The sequence below is a fragment of the Halichoerus grypus genome, chromosome 12, assembly GCF_964656455.1.
Source record: "Halichoerus grypus chromosome 12, mHalGry1.hap1.1, whole genome shotgun sequence".
Classification (NCBI taxonomy): Eukaryota; Metazoa; Chordata; class Mammalia; order Carnivora; family Phocidae; genus Halichoerus; species Halichoerus grypus.
The window spans coordinates 46,779,321-46,796,135 of record NC_135723.1 but is presented as its reverse complement, the minus strand read 5'-3'; positions in this window follow the sequence as shown (position 1 = coordinate 46,796,135).

The window sequence follows — 16,815 nt, the reverse complement described above, 5'->3', positions numbered from 1 at the left end:
CAGGCAGCTGTGCCACTGGCCCAACTGTTGAGTCATTCAAACATCTCCTGAGGTATTTGGCAGCTATCCTATCACTGACAGAAAATTAAAGACCATAGGCTACAAACTCACCTGACTAAACTTTAAAGGAGATGTTAAAAGATTTGGATATCACATTAAGTTTGATGTCAAATTGCTTTTTGATATTTGGCAAGTATTTTTAACCTTTTTGGTTCCCAGTTTTCGCATGATTATATAATTTTAGCAACTTGTAAAGCTGACATTCCATTGGTAATTTGGAAGAGTGTCTGCAAAAAATATTTTTAAAAGGTCCAGTCAAGAGTAGTGAAGAAGCAGTCTTCCTGATAAGAGCATCTTTACTATACCCGAACTAAATATATTTCAATGTAGAACTTGTTTGAAAAGAAGCCTAGGAGATAAGAGGGTTTCATATTGTCCAAATTACAATAATCATGAAAATAACTTGTATTCATCAAGTTATTGATGAGAAGTGGTTCTCAAACTTTAACATGCAACAGAATCACCTAGAATGTTTGGGTAAGCACACTCTGCTGAAGCCCAACCCTGGAATTTGTGGCTCACTAGGTTCGGGGTGGGGCCAGACTGGGAACAAACAAGTTCTCAGAGGATACCAGTAATACTGTTGCAGGAAACACACCTGGAGAACCATGGGCTAAGAACAGTATTGCTAGATATTCAACTTCATCTACACAATTAGAAAAAATACTGAAGTATTGGTTTTCAAACATACACATATCATCTAAACATAAATCTACTACAGATGGGTATGTAACTGTATTTGGGTTTTTAATGTCAGATTTTAGTTTGAATTTTAACCAAACTGGGTCTAATTCTTTAAATGGCATACCGTTAGTTAATGGTTGTTGTTAATCCCAATAGTTTCTAAACCTAAGGGTCATAAGGTATACTTGCCTACAAGGCTAGGGTACTGCACACAATAGGTTACTGTACGAAAACATCAATTCTTTTTCATGTTTACATTACACTCTAAATATAAATGACTGCCTGAAAATGTCAACTGGAGGAGAAAATTTAAATATTACTCTTTGTATTTTTGACTTAAAATTTTTTTTCATAAATACAATCATCTCTAAGTCATTCTAAACCACTTAACTTTTAAGATAACATATAAATATTTGTCAAAGTGAATTATGGGCTTGTTTAATGACCTCTTGGCTTGCCTTTTTTTTTTTTTTGATTAGAATTCTATCGAAGGCAATCTTGTACTGGATTATAGGCACATTCTGAAGTTTAAGAAACTTATAAATGTATAGTGTTAAATGCCCAAAGCGAATTGTCTTGTAATTTTTCCTGAGCACTGGGTACAAAACTCCTATCCTTTAAATCTGTGTTCATCTGTGTATCCCGTATACAAAGTAGATATACTCATGCATTTACATAATTACACAAATAAATGAAAATAGAAAAACCTATTTGAAAATCTTTCCAAGAAGTCTTTTTCTACAATATCAAACAATACGTCAGAAGTACCTCCTACCTTCATAATTTCTTCTTATGTTTGTGTGTTTGTCTTATTTTTCGTATCAGCAGCTCTGATTTATCCATTTAAAATTTTTATGTTATTTCGTTTTTTGTGGCTTGTTTATTATCAGCACGTATTTTTGGAAATTTTCTTTGGATTTTTTTTTTTAATTGATGAGATTTCATCCCAGTTTGTTAAAGAGAACCAGCTGTTTTCTTGAAAGATAATTTTCTGAAGCTGTTGTGTGCCGTAATTACACAGCAATTACACAGCGATATTCATAAAAGCAGATGAGGATTCTATGTGTCCTTTTACCTCATTAGAAGTTGCAAAAATGATAGATGCAGTCTATCTTAGTTTGACTATTGCCCTCTATTGGCAAATTCAAGTTCTGGTATAATCTAAAAGATAGCAGCAATAAAAACAGAGAGAGATTTTGTTTGTTTTTAAAAACCGCAGCAACATCTTGGGTCACAAGGTAACACCATCAAAAGTTTAAAAAAACTCTTTTTACAATGATAATTTAAAAACGTACCTTTAAAACCTAGCTATTAAAAAAAAAGAATCACTTAAGCTAGTGAAGTGAGAATTGGGGCTTTTTTCCAGCACCAAATTGCAGAGCACTCATCTTTTCTCTCTCACTCAAAATCTATTTGAATCATTCCCCTCTTTGCAGTGGAAAATCAGTTGGATCTTTTCCTTGTTCCCAGAATGTATCCTCTTCTTCGAGGCAATCATCGCTAAGAAAAATCAGATTTTTACATTTCTTACCATTTCTAAAATCAGCCATTTATCATACCTTCCACATCCTAGTGATAAACAGAACAAAACAAAGCAGAACAAACCCTCACATCTTTGGGCATAGGCAGAAGAAAAATTCATTTCTAATAAATTGCTGAGGATTTTCATTTTATGAGTCATCATATTTTATGTATTATGAGTGGGATGGAAGACGTGCAACAATCAGCTTTAAAAAAACTTTGCTGAAACTATCTCTAGTGTCGTGACCTTTAACTTGAGTTCTATGGTGGGAAAGGTACGCACGTACAAATAAACACTACCTTGCATGTATCCTTGGTTCTGACTGGCAGCTGGGGAATACGGTATTTTAATAATTCTTATTTTGGCAGAACTAGCAGGAAGCAATCTAGTTTTGTAGCCAGCTAGGCAAGCGGAGAAAACAAATCTAGGAGTCCTTTTATGACTTCCAGGACTCAGAATTTTTAAAAGATTTTAACCTTTTTAAAAAGTAAAACTAAATTCTTTTTCTTCTCAATTTCACTTTTACCATTTACACCAGGTAGACTGCTATCTTGTCCTGTAATATCCATAATATAATTGTTGGCTGTGCCACAGACTTAGTTCAGTTTAGCTGCAAAGTTCCTGGATTGATGTCAGATTTAGGAGTTGAGGATTCAAATTAGTTCCCTTCTTTGCCAACACTAACACAAATCTTGGAGCACATTTCCTTGGATGCACTAAAATGGTGACAGCTTAGAGAACCACTGGGGAAGCTTTTCATACGAGAACTCAGATTAATTTAACAACTCTGGCTTAGCATGATCCCACCTCGGTTGCCTCTTCCTTTGTTTAATTAAGAACACCACTGCCTTTTTGAGAAGAAGATTTATCTCCCGAAACAAACAAATTTCAAGCAGAACCCATAGTTGCACAGAAAAGGGAAAAAAACAAACAAACAAAAACAAACAGAACTATATGCCTGTAATGGCTTGTCTTGTTTCTTGTTAAACTCCTTTGCCAAATGTCTGCTTGCACCTATATAGCATCTCTGAAGTGAAACGTGACTGCATAATTGACAGGCTCTTCTACTTTCTAGCAATTTCAGTCACTACCTGTGAACCAGCATTGATCAGTCTTTAGCAGTTGACAAAACTACGCTGTTTGCACGTTCAGAGAACCTGCGCAGTTGTCATGACAATCACCTGGTAATGTACAGAATTGGACTGTAACTTATTTAACCTGTTAGCAGAAAAAGAAATCCTTGTCTTCTGGCTTTTACTTCTTGGGGGACTTTATTAATTCTAATATTTCTAAGCTGTATGTCAAACATTTTACTCATCACAGATTGCTATTCTTCATATATTGATATTCTGGTTAACCAAAAAATCCCTGGCAAAATATGTCATTATTATTTACTCACTCATTTATAAAATAAACACGTATTTAGTACTTCTATGGGTCAGGCAAAAAATTATGCATGCTATGGATATGGCCTGGAGTAAAACAAACCAAACTCCCCTCATGGAGTGGATTCTCTACTCGATGGAATCAGAAAATAAACCAATAAGCATTTACCATGTCAAGTGGTGCTAGCTCTTACAAGGAAAAACAGAGCAGAGTATAATTTTCAGGGTTCAAGCAGGGAAGCAGAACCACTATGAATGATGCAGAATCAAGGGACTTACTATAGGAATATAGAATAATTGATCTCACACAACTGTGGCTGCTGCCAAGGTATCTACACAAGACCAAAGGCTTTCCATCTGCTGATGAGCTTCAATCTCCATTCGTCTCAGGAGCAAGGACAAACTGGCATCTATGAAGATACACTGGATCCCCTCAGAACATACTGGGACCCAAGTCTGCTTCTCGGTCGTTAAACCTCGATCACCTGCGGAATGAGGGGGCGCTCTTCCCCACCGAACTGCAGACCTGCCTGACTGAGGACTCAGCCAAGTTAAAGGTAGTGATGATTGGGTAGAGAAAGGGGAGCTCAATTCTGTGGGCTGCTTCCGGGCTCCCAGGGCTACGGGCACAAGATGCAGCGGCACCGTCACCACACAGACTGGTCAAGCGTAAAAGCTACTGATTGATTCCAACTTTCAAGTATCACAACAACTTCTCCTGGAACCAACTTAACCTGGGTTCATACAGGGAGGAATTCTGAGAGGCACAGCGTCAGTGTAGCTGGATGGGCACCATACAAAAATCACATGCAAGTGGTGATTTCAAGTGGGCAGTTGGATTTAGGAGTGTGGATTTTAGCAGAATTGTCTGCCTAGACATACAAATATTAGAGTCCTTAGCATAGGGAGGGAATGTAAAGCTTTTACACTGGTTGAAATTATCTAAAGCAAAACTGAGGGGAAAAAAATTCTGGATGACATTTCAATGTTTACAGGTCACAGAGCTCTTAGGAACTGGTAAGTTCAACCCACAGATCGTAGTTTGCAAACCCTAACCGACAAAGTAACACCTCACATGACATGGTTTCTTATAAAGGCATTGCTCTCGGTATCCAGCTTACCTTTCTAGTCTTACCATTATACTCCATTATGAAACCACACACATCCACTGATAACTACGTCATGACAACTACCTGATGCTGTCCATTGCACACTCCTAACCAGATCAGAAAATGTGTTTACTGCTGCATAAAAAATACTAGCACCCACTTTCCCCCCACAATTCTAAGAATATATAACAATAAAATGATAGCAATAGTCAATAGGAAAACAGGAAAATCAATCATATTTTCTAAGGTTAATATCCCAAAAGAAACAAGCTATTTCAATATGCAAACATACTACTACTCATGAGAAATAGACTTATACATGGACACATACTTGATACATTGAATTCATAGTCAAGAGTAATAATGTACCCTTTAGTTTTATGTATGGATATGCGTATTTGCAGTTAGGAAACAACCTAACTTATTAGAGAAAACGAAGATTTTGTACCTACAGATACTGAAGTTACTATCATAGGTCTGTCACTCCTATTATTTGTGATCTAGGCCAAGCTATCAATCATCATTTAACTTTAGTATTTTTCTCTATGAAATGGTGTGGTTCTAAAGGCTAAAGTGACTAATGCCTATTTACATATATATTTAATTACATGATGCATATTACATATTATGTGCAAATAATATAATTCATGTCATATTGCAGGCATGAATGTAGGCATGCAATCAATGTTTATTCTCAAAAAAAATCCTAATTTTTAAAAACTTACTTTGATGCCCTTAATGATGCCATTTTTTTTTTTTTGATGCCATGATTATACTAAGTATAATGAATAATGTTGCAATCCTTCAGCTATCTATTTGGATATTCAATGACTATTCTCTGAACCCTTCAGATCAACTAGTCCCTTTGCTATATTTTCTGTTAATGAGTGTAATTACCACAAACTGCCCAAACATACAAATGCCATGTCAATGACAATAAACCAGTGAGATTCTTGCAAAATTTTCCAGCTTTATTCCCATCAGTGTCCAGGAATCCAGGATACCCCATTTGCAACCTTGCCAGCTCAAGACTCCTCCCTTTAAAAATTTGTTTGAGAGACAGAGAGAGACAGAGAGAGACAGAGAGAGACAGAGAGAGACAGAGAGAGACAGAGAGAGACAGAGAGAGACAGAGAGAAAGCACCCACACTGTTGCTAGAGAGGCTGGGGAACACAGCCTTCCTGTGTGCCCAGCAAGAGAAAACGACGTTAAGAACCTTTATGATTTTCTTTTCAAAAGTTTACTGAAGTTGAGAACAAGATTTCTAAAAACAAGGAAAAATCAATCACAACAGTCTGTAATATACAATATATTCACTATGTGAAATTTTGGAACATTTTGTAATCTCGAAAGAATTTCTAGGGATAAAATGTTTACCAAATACTTCAGACAAATACAAACAAACAAAAAACAGGCAAAGCCTCTCACCTAAAACTTACAACATGAAACCAGCACAAACACCTAGAAATGATTCTCCTTTAATTAGGTAAATTGGGAAGGATTCCTATGAATGGCCGGATAGGTCACTTCCAGGTCTTTCTGGGTATCCTTTCATTTAAATAGTCTTTAAAAGTTATTTGTCTCAACCATTCTTGATTTTTTTCTGATCAACTGCCAATGTCCAATGTCCAATACCATAGAGTTTGAGGTCATTAGCCTCTTAGTCCATGAGACAGAGTCCATGTTAGAAGTGGTTGTGTAGTCTTCACCCTCAGAATATGACTTTTGGTTTAACCTCCCTTGCCACAATGACTCGAGGAATCTCTAGTAGTATACAGAATCCAGGTTGAAGGCTACATACCAACACATGATTTATTCCTCACTCTAAATACCAGGTTTATTTAATAAACTCTAACTGATGCATACAGCTTCCCCAGAAAATGGGGATCAATCCTGTACCCTTGAAGGGACATGATTAGCAAGGGATAAAAGCTGAAAAGGGCTCTGTACCATAGTGTCACTGAGCTGAGGTGGGCCACACCCATTGCAGATCAGCTCTCCTGATCCTTCACATCCTGGTAAGGAATGAAAAGCCATTTGGAAACTGAGCCTGAGAGTCAAGAGACTTCATCTGTGCTGTTACTGTGGTTTGCCTCGCCTACATTTTTTATCCCCACAAATTTAAGTAAGCCTGGTGCTGGGTAAAGTCTACTGGGCCTTGTGACTTTGAAGGCCACATCACTACACCTGGTGAGCACAGCAAATAATAAACATGTCCGGGGGCAGGAAAATCAACAGCCTTCAGGAGGGAGCGTGCCTCTGATGTTCTGCTTTTGCTCTTGCTGCTGCTTTTCCCTGTTGCAGCTGAGTCAGCAGATAATTCCTTAAACCACTTAAAAGTTTTCTTTTCTGGTTGAGGAAACTTCAGTAGAGTTCAGGAAAAACCTGGAACTTTAACTCTTTGTAGCTTTCTTTTTTTCTTTTTTTGAGAGAGAAAGAGCACGCGTGCTCGAGCAGGGTGGAAAGGGGCAGAAGGAGAGAGAGAAGATATCCGAATTCGATTCATCCTCGCCTGGCTTACCATAGGTCTTTTCTGATATCATTTTGCTATTAGACAGGATATTAGTTCCTCTTGCTCTGTAGCAAATTGCACAAATGTAGCATTTTAGAATAACACAAAATTGTTGGCTTACTGTTCTGAAGATCAGACATCTAAATGGGCTTCACTGGGCTAAAATCCAGGTGTTTCCAGGGCTGCTCTGCTTTCTGGAGGCCCTCAGGGAGACTCGGTTTTGTTGCCTCTTTTCTTCTTTTTAGAGGGTACCTGCAGTCTTTGGCTCATTACCCCAATTCTCTAGCCTCAAAGCTAGCAATATCGAGCCAAGCGCTTCTCATACCGCCGGTTCTCCGGTTCTCTGCGTTCTGCCTTCCTCTCGCCTTTATAAAGACTCTTATGACTCCATTGAGCCCACCTGTGTAATGCACGACGCTCTCCATCTCCAGGTTAGTTAATTAACAACCTAATTCCAGCTGTAATCTTAATTCCCCTTTGCCATGTTAGCTACACGGTTACAGCTTCCAGGACTCACAATGTGGACATCTTTTGGGGAGCATTCTTCTGCCTACCATAGACACCTTGATTCAAGTAGTACTTAATAAAATAAAGCAAAAAGTTGGTGTTTTTAATCTGATAGGCATGTCACATTTTGCTTGAAAGACTGAGGTTTCCTTTATTACAGATTTTTCTTAGGCAATTCACTTGGTGTTGCTTGATGTTTTCCTTCTTCCTAAGGCAGTGTTAGGACCTTCATGTAGGCATTCTGCAAAAGCATATTTAATTATTTCAGTACATTTCTTTCCTTAAGAGTCTGCATACTTTTCAAAAGCAAAAGTGCTTCTAGGTTGTTGGCTCTAATTGAATTGTTTGCTCATGACACCTGGGTCCTGAGCCCATGGCTTTGGCTCCCATGTAATCCACACATCAAATCTTGACATGTATAATGTGAGATGGTCACATTAAAAATTTCGTAAAGAAATTTCAGCAACTATTTTCTCCTTACTCCCCATATCGTGTATTGTTTTTCCTGAAATGCTAGGAAATTAGGACTTTTTCATCAGCCCTCAGAATACTCCCACCAAAATTGACACTTAAGAAAAAAAATTTTAGTGGACCTAAAGAAAGCATAAAACATTAAATTATATAGGCTTCTTAGAAATATAAACACAACTAAGCTGCACATGAATCTGGAGTTCGCAGTTCCATTATTTGTACAGCAAAAGGCACATTACAGGAAACTGTGGGTACTTGGGAGATGTTCTTGTTTTGCTTGCTTAAACATAGTCGTTTCGTTTTATTTGTCCCATCCTTGTCCTGACCTAATCCCTATCACACTTGACTGAAAATAGAGTAGCATTTACAGGGCAAAGTCAGAGGATAGAAATCAGTATCTGTTCTAAATGTAAATCATCAAAGAGACTCCATACAAACGATAAGAAAGGAGAAGGTGAAGGACTTCGTTATTTATAATCAAGCCTGTTTTCAATAAGCAGTGATTGGTGTTACAACATAAAAACCTGATTTTCAATATTTTGAGAAGAGATCAGATGACACTATGACATCTGGGCAAATTGTAATTATTATTCTTATAAAGTATTTTCCAGATTTATTTCAAATTACTCAAAAGATATTACCCTGCGTGAATTTCTCAAAAAAAAAAAAAAAAATTCCATCAGTGGCTTTTGGGAAGCAAGCATAATGAAACAAAATGTATTATTTCATAATGTTCTTGTTTGTCAAACATAGTATTTATATTAATACTTTCTTATTAATTTCACTTCAGAGGCCTCATGAAACTTATTAAATATTTTATAGATGAGAAACTTAAAATACCTGAAAAGGGACTTAAAGGTACAGAGGGAGGTAGGCCAGTTGACAACAGGGATGTTTTCTCTGGATTCTTAAAAAGTATCTAGAATTCTGCTCTTGGAGATGAGATCTCCTTTTGAACTGCCCTGCCATCAGTGATCCGTTCAACACCCACTTTTGCCACTCTCTGTGGAGGCACTAAGAAAAATAAGAGAGTTCCCACTTTTAAAAGTCCAGAGTTCAATCGTGAAAGACAGAGATGTAAACAATTAGATAAGAACCTTATAAATAATATAATGGAAGGGAAAGCAAGCACCTTTATGAGGCAACTCAGAGGAGCGAATGGCAACATTTTAGGTCTACACAGCCCCAGCTGAAATACACAACAAGTTACTGTGGAAATTTTTTCCTCCTACTGCTCACAAAATAGCTATACCAGATGATTCTGGCAGAAAACAACTGTTTGCATCCATAATTTAAAGCACACCAGCAACACATACTCTAAAGGTACGGATGGCGAGCACTTTCTCAATCTGTGTTAATTTGATCACATAAATTCCAGCTGATCACATTGAGTGCTATATTTGCATGAAATACAAAATAATTCTAAATTAATTTTTATACAGTGATAACATCAAACATTTCAACAATCACATTGACTATCTTTCTGAAAAGTGTTATAAAGTATAATTTTGCATAGGTAAATTGCCTATGGGAGTTGAATTAGCATGAGCCTCGGGCCCAAAACCAAAGCAGGTCATCATGGAAAGCAATTAATAACATGTTGCTCTCCTTTTACTAGATTCTAGGGAATGGGCATTTGTGCAAAAAATCACATAGCACCAACCAACAGGTAAAAGGCTTGTGTCATTAATGGAATAGTAATATGGGCCTCAAAGGAGGAAGGGACTGGTTGTTAAGGATAACCATAAAAACCAAAAATGACAATTTTTAAAGAGTAGTTTTTCCTTTGGGCTTTAGACTCCTGCATCTGAGGCGACTATAAGCTTAGGCATGGCCTTTGGGAGAATATTGTGCACTCTTTAAAATGCTTTTACTTTTGCTCCAGAGTGATTGTGTAGAGATGTGCAAGTTGTGCACTGCACAACTCTAGGGGCCTCATTCACATTGTGGGAATCACATCATAGAATAATTTTCCAGAAGATAGCAGCACTGTTTCACATTCCAGTATATCACCATATTGCAGCAGATGGAAGTAGTGTCTTGAGGAAGAGATGCCTCTTTCTGTTTTGCACATAAGCCCTGAGGTTGCTCTTCAAAGGAATCTCATAGTATTCAATTAAATGCTAGGGGAAATTTTTCCTTTTATTATTTTTGCTTTGATGTCAAGTAGATGAAAACTCTAAAAGAAGACTGGAAAATAAAGTGGACAGTCCAGCCTTGACAAGCACACATACCAGAAAAGAATTTGTTTCACCAACGGAAGTGTAGATATTGAAATTCCTCCAAACTTTAACGTGGCGTTCACATAAAAATAATCTGGGGAAGGGCGCCTGGGTGGCTCAGTGGGTTAAGCATCTGCCTTTAACTCAGATCATGATCTCGGGGTCCTGGGATCGAGCCCCACGTCAGGCTCCCTGCTCAGCTGGGAGTCTGCTTGTCCCTCTCCCTCTGCCCCTTCCCCCGCCCATGCACTCTCTCTCTCTCGCATGCTCTCAAATAAATAAATAAAATCTTTAAAAAAATAATATGGGGAATTTTTTTAATGAAAGTGTTATATATAATGGACAAAAGTGTTGCATAACCTTTCTATAAAAGAACAATCCAGGGTTTCCTTAAGTTCCATAAAATTCTATTGTTGAAAAAGCTCAAAAATTAAAAAAAATTATTACAGAAAGAAATTATGTTTACATAAATAACACCATCATTTTATGCACGTGCGCACGTGTGTGTGAAGCACTACATAATGTATCCATCTCAGTGATTTATAATAACATACATTAATGGTATGTTTTAAGCTTAGTAAAGTTTGGCAACAAAGAAGTCTTTAATAAATCTAGTATTTCTGATATTATGTTGCTTTACAGCATGTTTATCCTTCCAAGATCCATCTATTCTCATCTCATATAAAAGATGTGTGTGGAATTTGTGTTGAAAAGCACTGTTTTCATGATATTCTAGACATAAGAAGATTAAGAGGTATCTTATCTTTTTTCCCATTATATTGGCCACATTAATTTTTTTTAAAGTTAAGACTAAAAAATTGTAAAAGATATAATTAGGAAGAACAAATCTGACTTATGAGATGAAATGAAGTCTGTGTTTTATTTTAACATTCTGGACCCTTAGCCATCTTTGCCTTTAGAGGCTGCATTAAAGAACTTCCACTTAATTAACTGACACTGCTGATCTGAATTAATGACAAGGTCCCTAGCACTTGTTTCCAGCTTTCTCTAGGGAGCCAGCTGAATGGAAAAGGCAGATTGAGAGAGTCTCTATGGGACAACTGAATCCAGGAGACAGCATAGAGGCTAATTTCTATTGTAAGACCTTCATTAGTCATCTGTTGGGTATAGTTACTGAGTTGGGAATATTGCTTTAGCAAAAGGTGAAAATACCCTCTTTTAAATAAATCTACTCAAATGTGCAAGATTTAAGATTCCCTTTGACAAGAACACTTAACATTTCAGATACTTCAGTCATGTCAAGTAGCAATGTAATAAATGTGAAGGCCAGAGGATTTTGCCCTCAAGAATTCCACTGTGTGAAAATTAAGAGGAAATCAGTATTGCTTAACACTTATTTCCAGACTATTCATATGACAGAGCCCAAACTCTGACGTTGCTTTTCTTTTTATCCTTACAATTAATCCCATTGATGTTAGAGACATATGTCCTCCTTTCCCAGGTGTTTAATTCTTTCATAGCAAAAGATTCTTTACTCACTTGGCAGAACTGAAAATAACTAAAGATAAAAAAAATGCCAATGCTTTTTGTAATTAAAAAAAAAAAAAAAGTCTTGACTACATCTCAGTTTGAAGGGTGAAATGATGAATGTGACCAAAATGGTTTATGCCTTTAGGAGGTTCCATAGTAAGAGTTCACTGCATTTGTTTCCATACACACGGCAATGTTTTTCTGCAAAGCAATGCTTATTGGAATACATAGAACTACTAGTGAAAAAGAGGTAATTAGGAGTAAACTTTTTAGGAGTCAATATAGGTTCTCCTGTTTAAAGACCATGTGCCTCTATTATGCATGGTTTTTAAATTTTTCACAACTGTTAAATTGTCCGTGGACAATGCTTCCCATTTGTAATTCTGTACGAGAGAGAAAAAAAAAGGGGGGGTTAAAAAGTTAGTAATATAACAAGAAACATATGAACTTTAAAAGGATAAGATAATTTATAGCAATTTCATATATTAGGGGAAATAAATTATTTATACTAAAGTTCCTTATTTCAAGGGTGCAATATACAAATAATTTTTGACCAAAATGTTAATGTACTTTTGGCCTCTGGAAGTGTGGTAGTTGAGATATTATAACACACTATTCCACACCAAAATAACCAGTATCTACATATAACTTAGTTTGCATTCTGTTGCTGGGTTGCTTATAAATGGCAAGAGTAATTTAAAAGAGCCTTTTCTCTCTCCCCAAGAGAGAGTCAGGAGGTGCTAATAGAACAATGAGGGCAGGAGTTTTTGTGATGTCAGTTTTTCCTGGGGGCCTGTACAGTACCAATTTGCAGCCGGATTATTTAGGTGAAACTAGAAATTCCAAGGTTAAGTTGTGCACCTGAGAGGGACCAAGGAAATCTCACTTTAGTGGTACTTCATGGTTCCTAGTAGAAGGAAATGTAAATGCGCTCTGTGAGACAGAATCTCCAAGGTGGGCTCTCAGGACTCCCACTGATGAAACAAAACAAAACAAAACAAAAACAAAAAAACACCAAATAATCAGAAAAATCAAAATTAGTTAGATTACATAAAACTAAACATTATTAAACCCTCACTGTCCCAAAATGAAAATTTGAAGTGTCAAACATAGAATATAAAATAATTATATATGAAATGCTGAAAGAAAAGAAGAAATAAAAATGGAAGTGATATGATCAAAAGTATAAGACACATTTGAAAAAAAAAACAGCCAAAGAAAATATTAGAAATAAAATATATTACTTTGGGGGTAAAGGTGTCAATGAATGGACTGAACAGCAGGTTATACACAGCTGAAGAGAAAATGAGTCATGAGGAAGGCAAAGCAGAAGTGACCCAGGGTGCGCTATGGAGAAACATGTAGGCAGAAACCAGAAGACTTTAAAGAGATACAATGTTCCAATGTATATTTAATCAGGGCACCCAAAACAGAGCATAGATAAAATAAAGGAGAGGGAAATTTGAGGACAAAATTGCAGACAATTTCCTAGAATTAATGAAAGATAAGACATTGAAGAATCCAAAGATACTGAAGCTGGAATCAAAACACAAACTTCACACTAGACAAAATTCACTAAAACTACAAAATGTCAAGGTAAAGAGAAGATTTTAGCAAGTTTAGAGATAAAAGCCACCTCTGTTTCAATGGAACAATGCTTAAACAGCAGACTTTTAAAGAGTATCTAGTAGCTAATAGAATAATGGAGTAAGAATTTCATTATGAGAAAATCACAGTCAAACTAGAACTGGGTATCCAACAAAACTAATTTTCAAAAAGGAGCATACAATAAATAAATGTTCAGGTAAACACAACACTAAGAGCTTGCCAACAACAATAGGTTTGAGGAATTTTTTTTTTAAGGAATTTCTAAAGGATGTTCTTTAGGCAGCTATGAAAAGACTTTTTTTTTTTCTTTTTAAGATGTGAGATTTAAAATGAAATGGTGAGTGAAGAAATACATAGGTCTATAAACTAAACATACAGTGACTGCATAAAATAATAATAACGGATAACCCATCTGGGGTGGGGGAATGGGTTAGCCTGGTGATGGGTATTAAAGAGGGCGCGTATTGAATGGAGCACTGGGTGTTATACGCAAACAATGAATCATGGAACACTACAGCAAAAACTAATGATGTAATGTATGGTGATTAACATAACATAATAAAATTAAAAAAAGAAAAAATAATAACGGTTTCTGATATGCTGTTTTATAACAATAGAAGATACATAAAAAATGTTAGATAAGAATAGCACATAAATTGAGAGATAAGGTGATGCTGTTAAAGGGGCCTAAGGCACTTCAGTTGTTCTGGGGGCCAGGGGCTATGACAATAACTTTGGACTTTTTGAGTTCAATACAGCTGATAAATTTAAGGTTAGCCAAAGTATTAAATAGTATTAATAGTATTAAAAATAGTAATAGTAGTAATAGTATTAAAATAATAGAAAAAGGATATATAAATCCAAAAAGAGTATATGTGTATGGAGCAGTTAAAATGAAAAACAATGAACTCGAAAGAGGCAATAGAGAAAAGAAATAAAATAGAGAAGAGTCACAGAAAAACAGCAAAATAGAAGCAAAAATATGATGACAGAGATAACTATAAATATCCTATGAATTTAGCAAATGTAAATTTGCTAAAGAATTATACTTCAAGGTAATTAAATAACCCTAGCTAGAGAGAGGACGTTCTAGTTCAGAAAAGAATGTTAAGCTAATAAATATGCTAGAAGTGACAGAATATGAAAGAGATTTGGACATTCCTATAGTGAGAGTCACACTATAATATCACACAGATTATTTTCTGATTGCAAGAGGAAAAAAAAAACCAAAAACAAAAGGAACTTTGCACAAGGCTATAGTCTGTCACTACCCTAACCAGTGGGTACTTAATGTTGGGACACAAACATTATATGTCTTCCGATATGATGTCATTCAAAGTTTGAAACATTAGCTCTGATAAATTTCTTACAAAACTGTTTAATTTAAATCTAATCCAGACAGAAATTCTAATATCTAGATCATAGGGAAGCATGCTGGAAATTCTGCAAGAATTGATGTTACAGTCTTGAGTCTGAAATCTGCAGGGCTTTCCAGCAGGCTGGAATTCAGGTAGGATTGCTAACTTAATGATTTGAGAAAGAATTCCTTTTTACTCTGGAAATCTCAGACTTTGCTCTTAAGTCAATCAACTCACAGACCGAGGCCCACCCTCCTGCGGCAGGATAATCTGCTTTACTTAAAGTCAACTAGCTGTCAATGTCAATCATATCCAAAAAATTCCTTCACAACATCTAGGCTTGTGTTTTAAAAAAACAACTGGGCACCATAACCTATCCAAGTTAAAAAATTAATCATCACAGGTATGATAATGTGGTGTGTGTGTGTTTTTTTCTGTGTAAGAAAATTCTTTTTAGAAACCTAAATTAAATAATTTAGGGATAGAATATGCCGTTTGCAATTTTCTTTGAGGCACTTCGGAAAAAATGAGTGATTTTAAACAGACTAGATTTTCATAATGGATTCATATCAATCTAGCTATATGCTATTTATAAAAGATACACCTAAAACATAGGACATGTAAAGGTTCAAAGTAAAGGATTTACAACATATACCAGTTAAATACTAACATAAAGCAAGCTGTGTTAACAATATTAATGTGAGACAAAATAGATTTTAACTTAAAAAGCATTACTGCATACAGAAAGGGTCACTACTTGTAAAGGGTTTGATATACTAAGGAGCTAATAATAATTCTAAACTTGAAACTACTCAATAAAAATAGCTTCAAAATATATGAAGCAAAATGGAAAGACTTACAAAATGAAATCGACAAATTTACTACCAAGGAAGATTTCAATACATTTCTTATAACGATTCTTATATGAACCAGAGCAAAAATTGATAAAGATAAGGATAAGACAAGCCACCAAATAACAGACTTGATTTATTAGATATAAAATTCTAACTATAACAAATATTCTTCTCACTGTTCAGCTTAATTTGAAGTTTCTATTAGAAGATGACTACATTTGCTATTTGGGGATACTTTTGAATATGACCCCATTGTTTAGATATAATATGATTAGAAATGTTACTAGGCTCTTAGGATAAAGTTCTAATCATTGTTTCATGATATAATTGCTATTCCTGGTTATCTCCTAAGAGGTAAGTTCAAAATGAGGTTTAGTATATGAAATGGTTTCATATAACTACTAGAACTTTACTCCTGTAGACTTAAAAATATTTTTTTCTAATGCTACATTTTAAAAACTTCCTTTATTTCAAAAGTATTTATCATTTCTTCTCTTTTCGGCAGAAATACATTTTGGTTGTTATATTATCCCAAGATAGGTGAGCATTTGAACTTCAGTTTGAATCTCCAAATATCTTATTTGAGGCATAAAATACCACTAGGTAAGAGTCTTTACAGAACATATTTGAGTGCTCAGCATCTTTGTAAGGATCTGAAGAAATCAACAAGACACAAGGCTCCACTAATCCTAAGGAACTTAAAAAATTACTAGATACTTTGGGTTTTATATGACTACTGCATATATGGTTTATATCTAATTTTCGGCAATATTTTACTAATTTATCTAATAAGGATCAAATTGGGTCTCAGAGAGTGGGAATTCTAATTATATCTAACTCCTTCACAGGCTTTAATATATCATTTTTCAATGAAATAAAATGTCCTAATATGCCTGGTGTATTTCCCTAAAGGACAAACATTGCTTATGGATTGCCCTCTTATTCATCCTGATACTGGGAGTCACTCTATCCTTTAGAACTAGCAAAGAAAGAAAAAAAGAAATTTGCATGAAGATGCTATGTATGTATGT